The sequence below is a fragment of the Pteropus alecto genome, unplaced genomic scaffold (genome assembly GCF_000325575.1).
Source record: "Pteropus alecto unplaced genomic scaffold, ASM32557v1 scaffold389, whole genome shotgun sequence".
In the NCBI taxonomy this organism is placed as follows: Eukaryota; Metazoa; Chordata; class Mammalia; order Chiroptera; family Pteropodidae; genus Pteropus; species Pteropus alecto.
Window position 1 is genome coordinate 17,595 of NW_006443569.1, and position 17,014 is coordinate 34,608.

Here is a 17,014-nt window from a genome sequence, read left to right on the forward strand (position 1 = left end):
GAGCTGTCAGTGGACCCAGGCAAGGAAGTGCTTCAAGGAGAAGTAGATAAGTGGCATCAAATTCTAGTTTACTAGAATGAAGTAGGACTAAACTGTCCTTTTCAATTAGCAAGATGGAAGTAACTGGGGACCTTAGCAAGAGGATGCATATGAAGTGGTGACATTGGAAGCCAAATGGAAGTGTTTTAAGGAGTAAACAGCATAACTTTTGGCTGCAAGATTGTGGCAATAAAATAGCATAGATTTTTTTCTTATTAATAAAACTAACTGAAGCATAGTTTACATATGATCACCCATTTTAAGCATAAAGTTCAAGGAATTGTAACAAATGTATATACCCATGAAACAATCATCCCAATCAAAATATACAACACTTCTTTCACTCCAGGAAACCATTGATTTTTTTTTTGTCATTATAGATTACCTTTGTCTGTTCTACAGTTTTATATAGATGGAATCATAAGATATGTTTTTTTTATTTAACTTCTTACTTAGCATGTTTTTGAGATTCATCCATGTTGTTACATGTATCAGTTCATTCCTTCTTACTGCCAAATAGTATTTTGTTGTGTAGATATGCTACAATTTAATTATCCACTCATCTTTTAAGGGACGTAATTAAGTGGGATGTATGCCATGAAGTCAAGAACAATTCAGCATTACTACATGTGATAGAGAGAATTAGACACATAGTAATTAAAAGAGCATGGCTCTGGCTCAGAAATAGACAAATAAATCACAAGGAGAGAATGGTGTTTAATAATAAAACTGTAAGAATATGTGGGAGTTCATTGCATAATTAATGTGATACCTCAAATCAGGAAAAGGATGGATTAAATGGGTATTGGGACAATTGACTATCTTTTGGGAAAAAATACATCTTTACTTGATGCCCTGAATAAATTACAGGTAGATTAAGGACTAAACTAAAAACAAAAACAAAACAAAAAAACAACACAATAACAACAACAACAACAACTATAAATTTAAAAGATAAAGGTTTAAAAGTATTAGTATTAACATTGAAGAACATATTTAAAATCCTTGACTGAGAAAGGACTTGAGACAGAAGGTCCATAAAGTAGAAATTGACAGATTTGATTCCATAATTTTTTTCTACCAGTAGAAAATATTTGCAACATACAGTATATAACAAAGGCATAGTGTCCCTAAGATGTATACCCTGAGAGACAGTCATTGTGTCCAGGTATCAGGGACAGGAGCTGAGCGGATGACCTCTTGGGAGCCTTTGGTCCTGTGGTCCTATGATTCTACAGGGACCAGGACCCACATGGAAAGTCCTCTGTCCATCCATCCATTCAACGGGTGGAAAATCTGTACCAAATTATGTACCTCTTATTGGCCTAACTGCTAAAAATTAAAAGATAAATAACAAAAGTGATTCTTTTGGAAAGCAGATGCATATTTGGAAAGACAAGTACCACAAATGAATTACCACAGTAAAGTATGAGAAGTGCAGTACAGAGGCATATAGCATTTTCAAAGTTCAAAGTGACTAATTTTTCCTGGGAGGTGGGAGGGGTGGGTTATTTCTAGAACTGGGTGACTTATTCACACATTACCATTCAGTTCTCTTTATTGCTTTTTGATAATGTTTGTTTCTTTTTAAGATTTTTATTAAAATACTATGGCTAACATACAATATTATATTAGTTTCAGGTATACACAATAGTTTTCCAACATTTATATACTTAAAGAAGTGATTACCATGATAAGGCTAGCAACCATCTGACACTGTAAAATGCTATCACAATATTATTGACTATATTCCTTATGCTGTAAATTACATTCCCACGACTTACTTGTTTTATATGTGGAAGTTTCAACCTCTTATTCCACTCCACCTCACCGCACCTCTATTTTTAATTTTTCAATTACAGGGGATAGTCTCTCTAACTCCATTTTGTGTTTATTTTTAAAAAATTTTTATTATTATTATTATTTATTTTAGGTGAGGCAACCCTTGGTTGGCCCACAGATTGCAAGGACCTTGTCAGTTTACAGTCTCTTATTTTTTATTTGTTACGCCTACAGCATCTGGTCTTCCTAGATGGTCTCCCATCTAAGTACTAACCAGGCCCGACCCTGCTTAGCTTCCGAGATCATACAGGATCGGGCTTGTTTGGGGTGGCATGGCCGTAGACAACATTCTGTATTATTTTATGTTAGTTTCAGGTGTACAGTGTAATGGTTAGACATTCATATAATTTACAAAGGCATCCCCCTGACAAGTCTAGTACCCACATGGCACTATACGTATATTACCATATTATTGACTATATTCCATATGTTGTACTTTACATCTCTGTGACTATTTCAAAATGACCAATTTGTACTTCTTAATCCCTTCATCTTTTTCACCTTGTCCTTAACCTCCCTCTCAACTGGCAACCAACCATCAGCTTGTTCCCTGCATCTATGAGTCTGTTTCTCATTTGTTTCATTTATTTTGTTCTTTAGATTCCACATATAAGTGAGATCATATGGTATTTGTCTTTCTCTGTCTGACTTATTTCACTTGGCATAATACTTCCAGGTCCATACATGTTGTCACAAATGGTGAGATTTCATATTCCATTGTATATATGTACCACCTCTTATTTATCCAATCATCTATTGATGAGCACTTAGGTTGCTTCCATACATTGGCTATTGCAAATAGTGCTGCAATGAACATAGAGGTGGCATATATTTTATCAAGTTAGTGTTTTGTATTTCTTGGGGTAAATACCCAGAAGTAGAATTGCTGGGTCATAAGGTAGTTCTATTTTTAATTCTTTGAGGCCACTCCATACTGTTTTCCATAGTGGCTGCACCAATTTGCAATCCCACAAACAGTGTATGAGGATTTCCTTTCCTCCACATCCTCACCAACACTTGTCTATTGATCTACTGATGATGGTCATTCTGATAGGTATATCTTATTGTGGTTTTAATTTACATTTCTCTGATGATTAGTGACATTTGGCATCTTTTCATATGTCTATGGCCATCTGTATGTCCTCTTTAGAAACATTCAGGTCCTCTGTCCATTTTTTAATTGGATTGTTAATTTTTTTGGTGTTAAGTTTTATGAATTCCCTATATATTTTGGATATTATCTCCTTATCAAATGTATCACTGGTGAATATCTTCTATTCAGTAGATTCTCTTTCTGTTTTATTGATGGTTTCCTCTGCTGTAGAAAAACATTTTAGTTTGATGTAGTCCCATTTGCTTATTTTTTCTTTTGTTTCCCTGGCCTGAGGTGGCATATCAGAAAAAAATATTACTAACAGCAGTGTCAGAGTTTGTTGTTTATGTTTTCTTTTAGGAGTTTTATGATTCGGGTCTTATTTTTAAGTCTTTAATCTATTTTGAGTTTATTCTTGTATATGTTGTAAGAAAGTGGTCGTTTCATTTTTTTTTTTTTTTGCATGTGTCTATCTAGTTTTCCCAACAGCATTTAGTGAACAGACTCTCTTTACCCCAATGTATGTCCTTGCCTCCACTGTCATAGATTAGTTGACCATATAGGCCTGGATTTATTTCTGGGCTGTCTATTCTGCTCCATTTAATTATGTTCCTGTTTTAATGACAGTACCATGTTGTTTTAATTACTATAGACTTTTGGCATGGTTTGACATCAAGTAACATGATACCTCCAACTTCGTTCTTTCTCAAGATTGCTGTGACTATTCAAGGTCTTTTATGGTTCCATATAAATTTTAGGATTATTTGTTCTAGTTATGTGAAAAATATCAATAGTATTTTGATTGCATTGAATGTATACATTGCTTGGGTAGTATGGACATTTTGACGAGGTTAATTCTTCCTATCTGTGAGCATAGCATATGCTCCCATTTATTTGTATCATCTTCAGTTTCTTTCTTCAGTATCTTTTAATTTTCAAAGTACAAGTCTTTTACCTCTTTGGTTAAATTTATTCCTAAGTATTTTATTTTATTTTTGATGCAATTGTAAATGGGATTGTTTTCTTAACCTATTTCTTGTTTGCGCCGAGAATACTTGGTCGGCGGTGCTGTGGCTGCAGTGTTTACCCCGAGATAACTTGTGGATTACAGTCCTAACCTTACTCCCAAATTTTGCCATGAAATATCTTGCTTTTATTATTATTTTCATATCATTCTAGTATATCGATAGTCTCTGGAAATAAATGACATCATTCTATTTATAGCATTCTGTTTTCAGTAGTAATATTTCCATTTGCAAAATATAGTAATTCCCAATTGCTGAAAATGTCAAATCCTTGATGTTCCGCTTTGTGTTGTCTGTGCTTTGAAATTTACCACACGAAAGAAAATTATTAAATACTGATTACCATATACATTTCTGTTACATTATGATTAGAGATAAGTTCTGCTTAGAAATAACTCCAAAAACAATTTTTATTTTATTTTTGCATTGAAAACCAGTCAGATTTGCTTCAGCCTCAAAAAGCGTGTTTATGTAAAATTAAATTAACTCTGGCAGTGAGCTGCACTTTTTTTTTCTAAATTGGAAATGGGTGAATTTCTCTGATAATTTGTTACTGGTGTATACAAATGCAACTGATATCCTAATATTAATTTTGTATCCTGCTACTTTACTGAATTCATTTATCAGTTCTAATATTATTTTGGCAGAGTCTTTAGGGTTCTCCCTATATAGTATCATGTCTTCTTCAAATAATAACAGTTTTACTTCTTCCTTTCCAATTTGGATGCCTTTTATTTCTTTTTCTTGTCTGATTGTTATGGTTAGGACTTCCAATACTATGCTGAATAAAAGTGGTGAAGGTGGACATCCTGGTCTTGTTCCTGATCTTAAGAGAAGTGCTTTTAGCTTTTCACCATTGAGTATGATGTTAGCTGTGCATTTGTTATATCTGGTCTTTTTATGTTGAGGTATGTTTCCTTGATTCCCACTTTGCTGAGAGTTTTTATCATAAATGGATGCTGGATTTTGTCAAATGCTTTTTCTGCATCTATTGATATGACTATATAATTCTCATCCTTCATTTTATTTGTGTGGTGTATTGTGTTAATTGATTTGTGGGTGTTGAATCAACTTTGCATCCCAGGAAAAAATTCCACTTGATTATGGTTTATGATCTTTTAAATGTATTGCTGAATTCAGTTTGCTTTTATTTTGTTGAGGATTTTTGCATCAATGTTCGCCAGGGATATTGACCTATAGTTTTCTTTTTTTGTAATGTCTTTGCCTGACTTTAGAATCAGGGTAATGGTGGCCTCATAAAATGAGGTCGGGAGTCTTTCAATCTCTTTAATTTTCTGGCATAATTTGAGAATGATAGGTGTTAATTCTTTTTCAACCATTTAGCATAATTAACCTGTGAAGCCATCTGGTCCAGGAATTTTGTTTGTGGGCATTTTTTAGTTATTGATTCCATTTCATTAGTAGTAATCTGCCAGCTGCCCATAAGGCTCGGCTGTTAAAAGAGCCTCAGGTAGTGCACAAGTGGGATGAGGTGGGTTTTCAGGAAGTCATCAGTGTGGGGTGAGTGGTGTTCAAAGGGTTAATGCAGCTTCAGATTTGACACCAGTACTGAGCCTTGGGCCACTCCATGAAAGGCTCAGAGCACATCAAGTCCAGCTGTCACCAGATTGAGACCTGCAGATCTTTGATAGTTGTTCAAGAAAGACTGTGGCATAGGCCAACACTGGCTTTCTGCAGGCCACTGAAACAGACTTCAGAAGTATGCGAGCTGGGCGGGATGGGGCCTCAGGGAGTCACCAGGGTGGGGCAAATAATATTCACCAGGTTAGTGCAAATTCAGATTTGATGCCAGTACTGAGCCCGGGGCCACTACGCAAAATGCTCAGAGCACACTAAAGCCAGCTGTCACTCACCTGGGGCCCCTAAACCCTGAGAGTTGTCCAAGAAAGACTGTGGCACAGATAAACCCCAACTGCTGGCTGATTGGGGCAGAAAAAAACCCTGGCAATGTGCAAGTTGGGTGGGTCAGCATTCCAGGGAGTCACCAGGGTGTAGTGAGCAGAGTTCACCAGGCCAATGAAAATTCAAATTTGGTGGCGTGGGAAAAGGGCTCAACACAGGAAAGATGGCATTCACTCACTGGTTATACAGGAAAAGGGTTCAATACAGGGACAATGGTGACTTTCCCTTCAGCCCTCTCCCTGAAGCCACACTACTCAGTCTCTCTTTGTATGTCTCTGGTATCTCCCCAGATGTTGTCCTTCGGCAGGAGCCTGGAGTGAGAGAATCTTTGCATGGGCCCTTTAAGAGGACACCTGAGTTTCCAACCACCTTTCATCTCACCCCAACTGATGGAATTACTGCTGATTTTCATAGCCAGATGTTGTGGGGGGCCCCTCTTCCCAGCACTGGTGCTCCAAGATGGGGAGCCCATTGTGTGGCTGTCCCAGCCCTCCTTGGTCTTCAAGAGGGAACTCTGCAGCAGAGATATCCCTCCTGATTTTTGACCACCATACATGAGTATGGGGCCAGCCCAATTAGTGTCTCCACCCCTCCTACCAGTCTCGACATGGCTTCTTCTTTATATCATTAGTTGTAGGATTTCTGTTCAGTTAGTCTTCAGATGGTTCTCCAGGTTGTTGTTCTATAATTTATTTGTAATTTTAATGTGGTTATAGGAGGAGACAAGCACAGCATTTACCTACTCTGTCATCTTAACTGGAGGACCGATAATGTTTGTTTTTGTTTAGTCACTGCAACCATCAATTTTCCTAACTATAGATCATCCTTATTTGACTTTACAAAACTTATAAATCTCTTTAAAAATATCTATATTTCAATAAAGGACATTCGCTAAGAATTAACTAGTTTTTTATATAGAACTTTTGACGCTTTTAAATAGGACAGTTCAAAAATGTTTCACAAAATGAACACACTCATGAATTTAGCACCCAGATCAAAAAATAGAATTCTCCCAGCACAGTAGAAGTCATAAACCCCTGCCAGGGTAACCTCTTCTCTACTTTCTAAAGACCTTAGAGAAGTTTTGTCTATAAGCTGTTAGAGTTAATGTTACATTTTGTGTGTACATATGTGTGGAGCCCATGATAAGTCTATTTTGAATGACCAACTTTCCTTGTGAAGAAAACAACATCCTTTAGGACTGAAGCTCTGTGTTTGATTGGCTCTTATATGTGTACGTATGATAATAAAGAATTCTAGCTCTATTGGTTTTTCTTCCGTTAGCCTTCTTTTTCTTTTGGATGTTAAGGAAGCCTTCTAAATATGAGCATCCTGTCACCAGTTAAACAGGAATCTTTCTCTTTCTGAGCCGTTCAAACAGTTTTGTTATAACATAGAAAAAAACTCTTGGCAAGACTTCCTTACCTAATACATTTAAGAAGAAATAAAGGTAAATCAAAATTAGCATTAACATGGAAAATCTAGTGGGGAAAAGCCAGACAATTGCTTAATTTATAATGCTATAAATCACTAACCCAGAAATCAAGTGGCTTGTATAGAAGAGTAAAAACCCCAAGGAAAAGGAAAGGTGCTTATCTTCCTTCCACCCCGCCTCCAAACCCTTCTTCCTGCCCACTGGCAATTGTTTCGAGCATAGTCCTTCGAAGTACTAATCTGTAACTCTTGGCAGATTTTGCTGTGACATGGTCAACAATGATATTGACATAGATTAAACTCTCAAAGATAATATCTCATACTATATAGTGTTTATATGACAGAAACTTTTCTAAACTTGATATGAGCTTGTTTAATCCTCTCAACAATCTGATATCAACATCTTCATTTTACAGATGACAAAACTGAGACACAGAGATATTATACAAGTTGTCAAAGGTCACAAAGAGCCAAGGCTCAACCTAGACAGTCTGGGTGCAGAGTCTGTGTTCTTAGCCATCATACTGTGCTCAGTATAATATAGGGATGGAGATGTGTTCAAGACAACCTCTGGCTGACTGAGATTCACTCCTTGTCTTGAAGATCACTGCTTAGGTTGATGTATTACTGTTCCTGTGTTCCAATTTATTAACGTATTGTGCTAGTGGTGGAGTATAATAGAGCCCTTGCTGTCAAAGAGTCCTTTTAACAGAGAAAAATGACAGGATGAGCTCAACTGCAGAGGACTGTCAACATAAAGATCAGGTTCTATTTGGAATGGTAGACTCAAAGAGCAAAAGGAGATGGTCATTGATATATCAATCATAGAAGCCACATTCCTCATCTGAGACAAGGAAGAATGTGGATCCAATGTTGTGTAAGTTCCTTCAAACCCTAACATTCTCTAGTCTTCATGTTTGTAAATGGAACTTACCTGCACTGTGTTGGTGATCAAGCCAGTAAAACTTTCCCAGACTTGCAAAACAAAATATTGGGCACAATTTTGGTGCATCCTGTGACTGTGTAAAAAGATTATGTACAGATAGAAGTACAACCATAAAAAAAAAGCCATGATATGTTCCAGTTAGCAAGGACACTATACTCCTCAAATGTGTAGGACCCTAGGGCCTTATATTTACAGGATGGTTCATATTTATGGAATGAAATGGGAGAGCTGGATGCGTTGGTTCTTTGGAAAAGTATTTGCCTCACCCCACTCATGATGTAGACATTTTCTAGTTCAAGTATTTATGGCTGTTATCAAAGATTGCTCAAGGGTTATTACTGAAGACAGCTCTATCTCTCTGACAACCAAGCATGTTGCCTGGCAACAATTTCCTTGTTGATTTCACATCTCTTCTTTTCATTGTTTCTATAACTTCAGCAAAACTATCCCTATTCTATTTCTCCTATACAGAATAAAGTCTTTGTATGTTCCTGAATTATTAAGCAGCAGTAATAGAGTGATAGATTTATCAGGCTTAATTATAAGAGGTTGGCTGTTTCACTACCATTATTGCATATCAACTTTGGTTTGAGTTTGAAGCATTATGGGACAAATTCCTGTTGATTTTAAAAAATATGACTTATGAAGCCTGTGGCCGAGCATGCATTTATACTGGGAGAAAGCAATGGTGAAATTTCAGGTTCAGGTTTAGGTTCATGTATTGTCAGGAATTTGGTCAGAACTGGATTTTTCTGGAGAGCAGGAAGAGTATGGTACTTTACATTTTTGACACAAAACAACAAGGCATGTTTCATTTTTCGAGTGGCAAAAGTGTTGGAAGATTCTTAAATAGTTGCAGTTCAAAATTGGAGGACACTGAACAGTTATTGTACCTGAAACCAAGCTAGCCTAAGCCAGGTGGAAATGCTGATAGTCTACAGCTGTTCCTGGAGGTTTCGAGCTCCTCTGCCTCCAGAGATATTGGTTATTCTCTAGCTAATGCCTAAAATTCCATGGCTAAACTACATCCTGTTACCTTAAAATTTTAAGTCTTCTTTAAAATAATAATGCTTTTTATAGGAATAATAGTCTTCAGCTACCATTTATCTTAGTGAAGATCAGTCACTTACATCTTTGTAGGATTGAGGATCTGAGAATGAGACATGAGTGGGAGAGAGGTTGTGAGAACACTGGGTTCTGGGGAAAATGACGAAATAATGGGCCCTAAACACAGACTTTGAAAAAAAAAAGCCTGAAGCTGGTCCTGACTATGGCATCCTGGTCCAGCGACTTATATAAATGCCTGAATACACAGAAACCAAACAAGAGAATACACATTCACCCAACAACAGAATACACAATCTTTTCAAGAACATTAACCAAGATAGACCATATTTGAGGCCATAAAACAAGTCTCAATATATTTAAAATAAATCACACAAAGTTTTTTTTCTTCTGACTACTATAGAATTAAATTAGTAATCAATAATAAAAAGATATCTGGGGAAAAATCTTTAAATATTTAGAAAATAAGCAATGCACTTAAAAGTAACCCATGAGCTATAGTAAAAATTAAAAAAAAAGAAAAGAAAATCAAAAAGTATGTTGAATAAATTTCATTTTAAAAATGAAAAAAATGACATATTGAAATTTGTGGTACACAGCTAAAGTAAGTGCTTAGAAACTGAGAAAACTCCATGGCTTTCATTGTTGAATTTTATCACATTTAAAGAATAAATAATACTAATTTTATACTAACTCACCAGAAAATTGGAAAGAATAAAACATTTCCCACTAATTACATGAGGCTAGCATTACCCTGACATCAAAACCAAGTAGATTGAGGAACCCTTTTATATGCTGAAGAAGAACTGCCCATGTCCTTTCCTCTTTCTGGAATGCTGATGATTTCTACTATCTGTACCTGTTGAAGTACTATTTAGCCTTCGAGTCCCCTATCAAATATGCTTCCTCCACCTGACTCTTCTCCTGATATTCCGAGGTTCTTGATGTTCCATACTCATCCTTGACCTTCTATTGCTCTTTGCTCACACCTTCTTTAACACTTACCAGATACTTCTTTGAATTATCACTAATGGTCCTGTTTTAAAGTTGCTAATAGACTGTAAACTCCTTGAAGGCAAAACCCACTTCTTATCTTTGTTCCTTCTTCAGATCCTAGTAATTTAAAATATAAAACAGACACCACAAAAAGTATACTATAATACTAAAGATTCCAGCTTTGTTGGAGTGTAAAGGAAAGATTAATTCTGATTAAGAGACTTCTCCTAGATGACATTGAACCTAAGCCTGTTACTGCAAATTTGCCAAATGACCAACTCTTCTACAATTATATGTGAAAGTATTTTAATTATGTGTATATTTATTCTGCCATCTTAACTTGGAAGTTCTTTCACTCATTTTTATATTCCCAATGCTTACACACTGAGCCTTTGTTAAATGAGAGAAGAAATGAATGGATGAATATAGTTAGGTAATTATGTCCAGTGACCAAATAAGGATTTAAATTGAGGTGCTAAACTGTGAAGTGGAGATTCTGAAATGAAATGCTGATCTCCCACTTCTTTCTTCTACACTCAATTCAAAGGAAATCTTTCTAGGTCTTTCTCTAGTGAACCTGGAACATCCATAGAAAGTATGAGGGAACTATTTTATGTCATAGGAATTTGATTAAGAGCACAGAAGCTAGTAGAGGAGTTAACTTTGTTAATCTACAGACTTACTGGATAGAGTCAGGTCTCCAGTTAAACTGTTCATAACCATAACCTACTGTTATTTTTTTAGTTGTTATCTATTTATTTATTTTTTTTTGCTGGCAGTATTATCAAGATGGTTAAATTAGAGAATGGTGTTTACAAGGTATATTAATGGGAAAAAATATGATCGAACATATGGTCTATCAAAATAACTGTGATTTTTATCTTTTCCTTTCCCACTAGTCAAGTTTCTATCACATGGGCTTTGGGTGATACATGATTACTGTAGAAACTAGATTAAATGACTCAGAAGTTCCTTTCCAGTCTTATGATGCTATATAAGGGAGCATTGATTATTTACAAGTGATCTAATCTTAAGGCTGAAACAGATATTGGCACCCAGCTCTATTTATTTATTTATGTTTTAGAAACACAAGGAAAAGGAACCCCAGAAGTAAATCACAGAAGAAATGTTTGGCACACCTGGCTTCACAAATTGAGAGAAAAATCACATCTGGACTGGTCCCGGCACATTGAAACAACATTGGCCACTTCTGAAAATACCCAGGATTAGAAAAAAAAAAAATCTTTACTTTCAATAGAAAGGGCTATTACACAGGGATCTTTCAAGATCTATAATAAAACCTTCTATGTGCCAAGCATTTTATAGTAATTATTTTGACTCCTCTCTGGACCTACAAGTAGGTGCCATTAGCTCAATTTCACCAGTGAAGAGGCTGAGGTTCAGAATATAAATATAATTAGGCAGGACTTGAACCAGGTTTGACTCCAAACCCCATGCTCTCTGCACTCCCTGGGCAAGGAGTGCAGACAAATGGATTGGCCTGGGGGTAAGAGGGACAGATGTTAGGGGAGGAGGAACAGCCAATCCTGGCTGCTTTTGATTGAGATCTCAAAAAATTAGAGTTTAAGGTTGTTCCTACCAAACAGTTCTTGGAGACATAAGATCCTCTCCACTGCCTGCATTTCAAAATGAATTTGGAGGTTTTCCAAGAGGAAATCCCAAATTACCAATAAACAATGGTGTGCGGTTTCGAAAGCCACCTTCTACCTGTCCTTTATCCACTGCACTCTGACAGCTACTGAGTCATGACTGAATCATGGCCTCCACTCCTGGCTACATCTCAGCTGTCCCAGCTCCTACCAGTAATTTAGCCCTGCTGTTTGTTAGCAGACCTCTTGGTTGCAAGTTATTGAAACCCGATAAACTGGATTAAGAGGAAAGAAAAGGGGGATTACTGGAAGACTGATGCTACTGTAGAAATGGCAGGGGTGTGGCTGGCCTCAGAAAATTCTTTACTAAGGCGTTGAACGAACCACGGATTCTCTTGGCTCATTTCTTTCCCTGTTGGCTTTATTTCCTCATACTGGCTTTCTTCACAAAATGGGAAGCACATTTTCACATCTCTGAGTGTCATGACCAAAGAGGAACTGGGGCTTGGTCTCTCTGGTCCCAGGAAAGAACTTGGTCCAAGGATCGGGGCCTGAGGTGGGGCACCAAATGAAGCCGACTGGAGTCAGCTAGAGCTGACCGGACCTGTGAGGAGTTCACGGCTTCCTCTCATATCACACGTATAAAGTATGGGGAGATTAATGTCTCCGAAGAAAGGGATGGTTGTCATGTGCACACAAGTCTAAATGTCCGCCATCGCTACACAAGACAATATCTGCAAGTGCATTCCTGTCTCTTGCAGGGGGAAGGGAACATTGTTGGAAATTCAGCCAGTGGCTCTCCATATATGTACATGTTGTACACAAGAATTAAAATCCAGTAGAGGGCTTTACGTGCACTTTATGCTAAAAATATTATTTATTTAGAGCATACCCATACCATCAAAAGAAAATAGGTAAACAAAGTCTTTAAATTATAATTCATAGAAACCAAGAATGATATGTAAACTGAAATTCCTGAACACCTGGAGTCCCTCTCATTGTCCCTCTCAGTCTCCCTCTGTCTCTCTCATTCTCTGTCTTTGAGAGGAGACCACGCTCTATGTAGATTTATTCCTTCTCTAATAAACTTTCCTTTTGTCTCTAACTCTGGTGTGCACTTGAATTCTTTCTTGCGCACTGTCAAGAACCCTCACCTTTTCTCTCTCAGAGCAAGACTTGAGTCTCCACTTGGGGACATCCACCCTGCCCTGCATCAGAATCCATTTCCTAGTATTATGACATCAAAGTGTCCTAGAATATCTTAGAATGTCAGTTCTTAAAGTTTAGCATGCATAAAAGTCTCTTGTGACCTTGTTAAAACACAGATTCCTGGGCCCCAGACCTTATTCAGTATGGCTGGGGCTGGGCCTCCTGTCTGAATTCCCACAAGAGAATTCGGGGGCTGCTGCTGAGCTGGTTACCCCACTTTGAGTAGCCCTGGCTCAGAAGACAAAGCTAGTTGTCCTGCGGAGTCCTAGACAATCTGTTGTCCACCCCGCAATCAGATAATACTCCCAGTTCAAGTGTGACTTGGGAAAATGTTTGTAAAGATTTCCTAAGCCTGGATGGAACATTTTCTCTAGTCTCTTCCCAGTTCTGCCCTTTATGTCGTTATGACATTCAAATGACAGAAACAAAACAAAACAAAACAAAACAAAAAACAAAAAAAGCTAGAAAAAAGGTTTCATTTATGAACTGGCCTGAGGTCTCTTTTCCTTTCACCTATGTTATCTTACTTAACTTTCATAAGAAACTTCCAGTGTAAAAGTGGGGCTGGCAGCCACTGTTATTCTCACTTCGAAGGTGAAAAAATTGAAGCCTGAACAAGTTAAGTGACTTGCCAGAGATTGGGCAGTGGTTTTGTCTCAAAATGTAGTTTTTCCAATATTGAATAATGTTAGAATGGTGTAAAATGTACGTTTTAATTGAATAACAGTAAAATGAGGAGTTTCCTTTAAGTGGCTTTATGATGTGAATAACAACCAAATATCTTCAAACCACGTGAGTCTTTAGAGATTATTGTAATCCACCCTCCTTCAGGAGATAAGGAGACTGAGGCTTAGAGAGGCCAATTAATATTCTGTGATTCCAGAAGTTGTCCAAATCTGATTTATGATTTACCACCTTAATCAAGTAAATTACATACATTTTACTCTATTTCATTAAAACATTGTGGAACGGTAAACACTTACCTTGCAATCAGGTTATTGCTTAAATAAGGATATTGCAAAACGGATGTAGATCCTGTTTTTTAGTGAAGTAGAATATTCATACTGAATCCCAAACTACACAGTCATTCCCATTCATTTCACAAGAGCACAGCAAGCCAGACCAGAAAACTGATGTTAGGACAGTCCAAGACAGGGAGATACTACTCTTATACATCATCTTCTCTAGCAAGTAAAGTCAATTAAACAAATGCTTGCTAAAAACTGCTAGGAGCCAGACATTATGAGATTCACATAATTATTACACTGATTGCTTTCTGAAGATTTATAATCCATGTAAGATCTGAAAAGACAGAATCTGTGCAATATTAGCTGCCAGGTGTGATGTGAGCAGAGAAAGAAGCACTTTATTCTAATTGGGTGGTTAAGTCAAGACTTCATGTTTTTGACAGATCTTGGGGCAGGATTTAAAAAAAAATAGATAATGGAAGAAATGTGGGTTTCCAGCTCAAGTCCTAAGAACAGTTGAGTGGTTACACAAAACAGTTGAGCTGCCAGTTACTTAACTTCCACTTACGGTAAAGAAATACCGGACCCAGAACTGCAGCAGGTTTCTCAAGCAGATGGCCACATGGATGCTGGCTTCCTCAGAGCCGGTTTTAACCAGAGCACAACCTCTCATGAGTAACAAGGCACCTTCCTTGTACACACTTGTGATTCAAGCTTCCAATATTCATAGTCAAATATGAGCTTCTTTATGCTCTTAGCTCAAGAATAGACTTTTTGTTTTCAGTGTACTTGTTTGCACTAACTGTAACAGTGAGGAAGTGGCCAAGCAGGTAGAGAATTTGCAGGCTGCAAGACAAAGTCCATATACTTCACAGTAATGAGCTAAGTGATTATAAAGGTGTGTTTTCAATGGAAGCTGAAAGTTAATCAAAATAGGCAAACAGCACAGAAATCGACTTGCTCAAAAATCTCTCTTTCCTTGGGGCCCAGCTAGCCCATGGGTGCCTTAGTGAGAATTAGAGATATCCTTTCCTCTGATTTCAGACGACACATCCCTGGCTAGCAAACACACCACAGTCCTGTTTCTCCACTCATGTATCAATTTCAAGTGTGGATGACTTAAACCAGCTACACTCAGATAGACCTAGCAGCTGCTATTTGAGACGGCAAGAGATAAAAATGGGACAAGAAGGGAGGCAGGCCCAGGTGGCATGGGGACTTCGCACAGGCCTCATAAGTCACTGAATGTGTTTGGAGCAAGAAAGTAAAGATACATGATGTATTCATGTAGGGAGGTGGTAGCAGAAGAAAGACAAACATCATAATCTATAAAAGAGATAATGCATGCTTCCAGTTTTCACATACCTACACTGGAAAAAATAGTATATGTCCAAAGGACATATACTAAAATGTCATCAGTGGTTTTCACTGAGAAGAAATATTAAAGTTGATTTTTATTTTTTTCTGCATATCCTCCCATGCTTTTTTTGTAATGATATTACTTTTGCAATCAAATAAATATGCTTTTGAAAATGGCTTATTAGTCTATGAGGTTAATCACAAATATTGACACTCAATTTTGGTTGAGTGTGGTCATCTGTACTAGGTGGAAGCTCTGGTGGGACCTAACTGGTTTATTCTGTCATGATGAAAGCCTGACTCCTGGTGGACAGAAACATCAAGGACAGACCTCTGCATAAATATCGGTACGTGCTTATTAGATTCACTCATTTTGTCATTCAACAAATATGAACTGATCACATTCTAAATGCTAAGCATAAAGGGAATATGTAAAAACAAATTGAAATAATTTTTATAATAAATTATGTTTATAATAAAATGGTTAGGCTGATCTCTTCTGTCCATTTTCTTTTTGTCTCAATAATATGGTAGTTCCTTCATGTAGGTCTTGCTCTTCAGATACTAATGTTTACTTCTAGGCTGTTACCGAGAATGGGATATTTTTCTTGGTAATTTTCTGATTACAATTAGTCCAGAAGTTACTAATGTTCATATATTGTTTACATCTTACCATTTTCCTGGATTACATTTTTAGTTTTTCAGACTATTCTTTTTGGTTCTCAGGGCATACAATCATGCAAAGAATTTTGTTTCTTTTAAAACAGTTATATCTTTTTTTTCAGAGATCTGTCCATACTAGGTATTCTTCACTTGTTCCTTTAAATCCACTCTCCATCCTTGTTGACCTGCTTTTTAGCGAGGGAAACTTCTGGTAGATTCTGCTAATGGAAGGCACCAGCACAAGATCAGAAGGCAGGAGAGAGAGAGATATCAGGCGATTCGTTTCCTTTCCCACCCCTTACTATTCCTGCCAAGATGTGCAGTAGTTGCTGAGATCTTCCATTTATATTTAAGGCCACAGTTCTTGTCAGAGGGCTGCTGGTACAACTATTGTAGTCCCAGGGTTCCCTCTCAGCTCCTTCCCCTTGTCTCTTCAGGGCTAGAGGTCGAATTGCTTCCTGTGGTTGTGAGCTGTAAATACCTTAACTAAATTAAATATCTGAAACATTAGTAAAGGAGATGGATTGAACTCGCTGCTAATTTCCCCCAAACTCCCCACCGAAAGCCATCAACCCTTAAGATGGGGAGAACAGGTGAGATAATGGCAACACAATTTTGGAGGCTGGGAATATGATAGGAGAGTAGTAACTGACTTGATGGATCCCAGTGGAGAAAGCCAAGAACCCGCCTGATCTATGTGGCAGACAAAGGCTGGGACAGTGGCAGGCACCCTCTCCTACTCCAGGCCATTGGAGGATCTCTGAACTGGACCCCAGACAGAGCTGGGGGCCTGGATACCATTTCATAATCAGAGATCAAGGGAAATACACATACTGATTGCT

The 17,014-nt window shown here is 37.4% G+C and overlaps 1 pseudogene; it reads right to left on the reverse strand.

The window, feature by feature from the left end:
* Positions 1–2,046: 2,046 nt before the first annotated feature.
* On the reverse strand, positions 2,047–2,165 carry LOC112473114 (annotated as a pseudogene).
* Between the last annotated feature and the right edge of the window lie 14,849 nt (positions 2,166–17,014).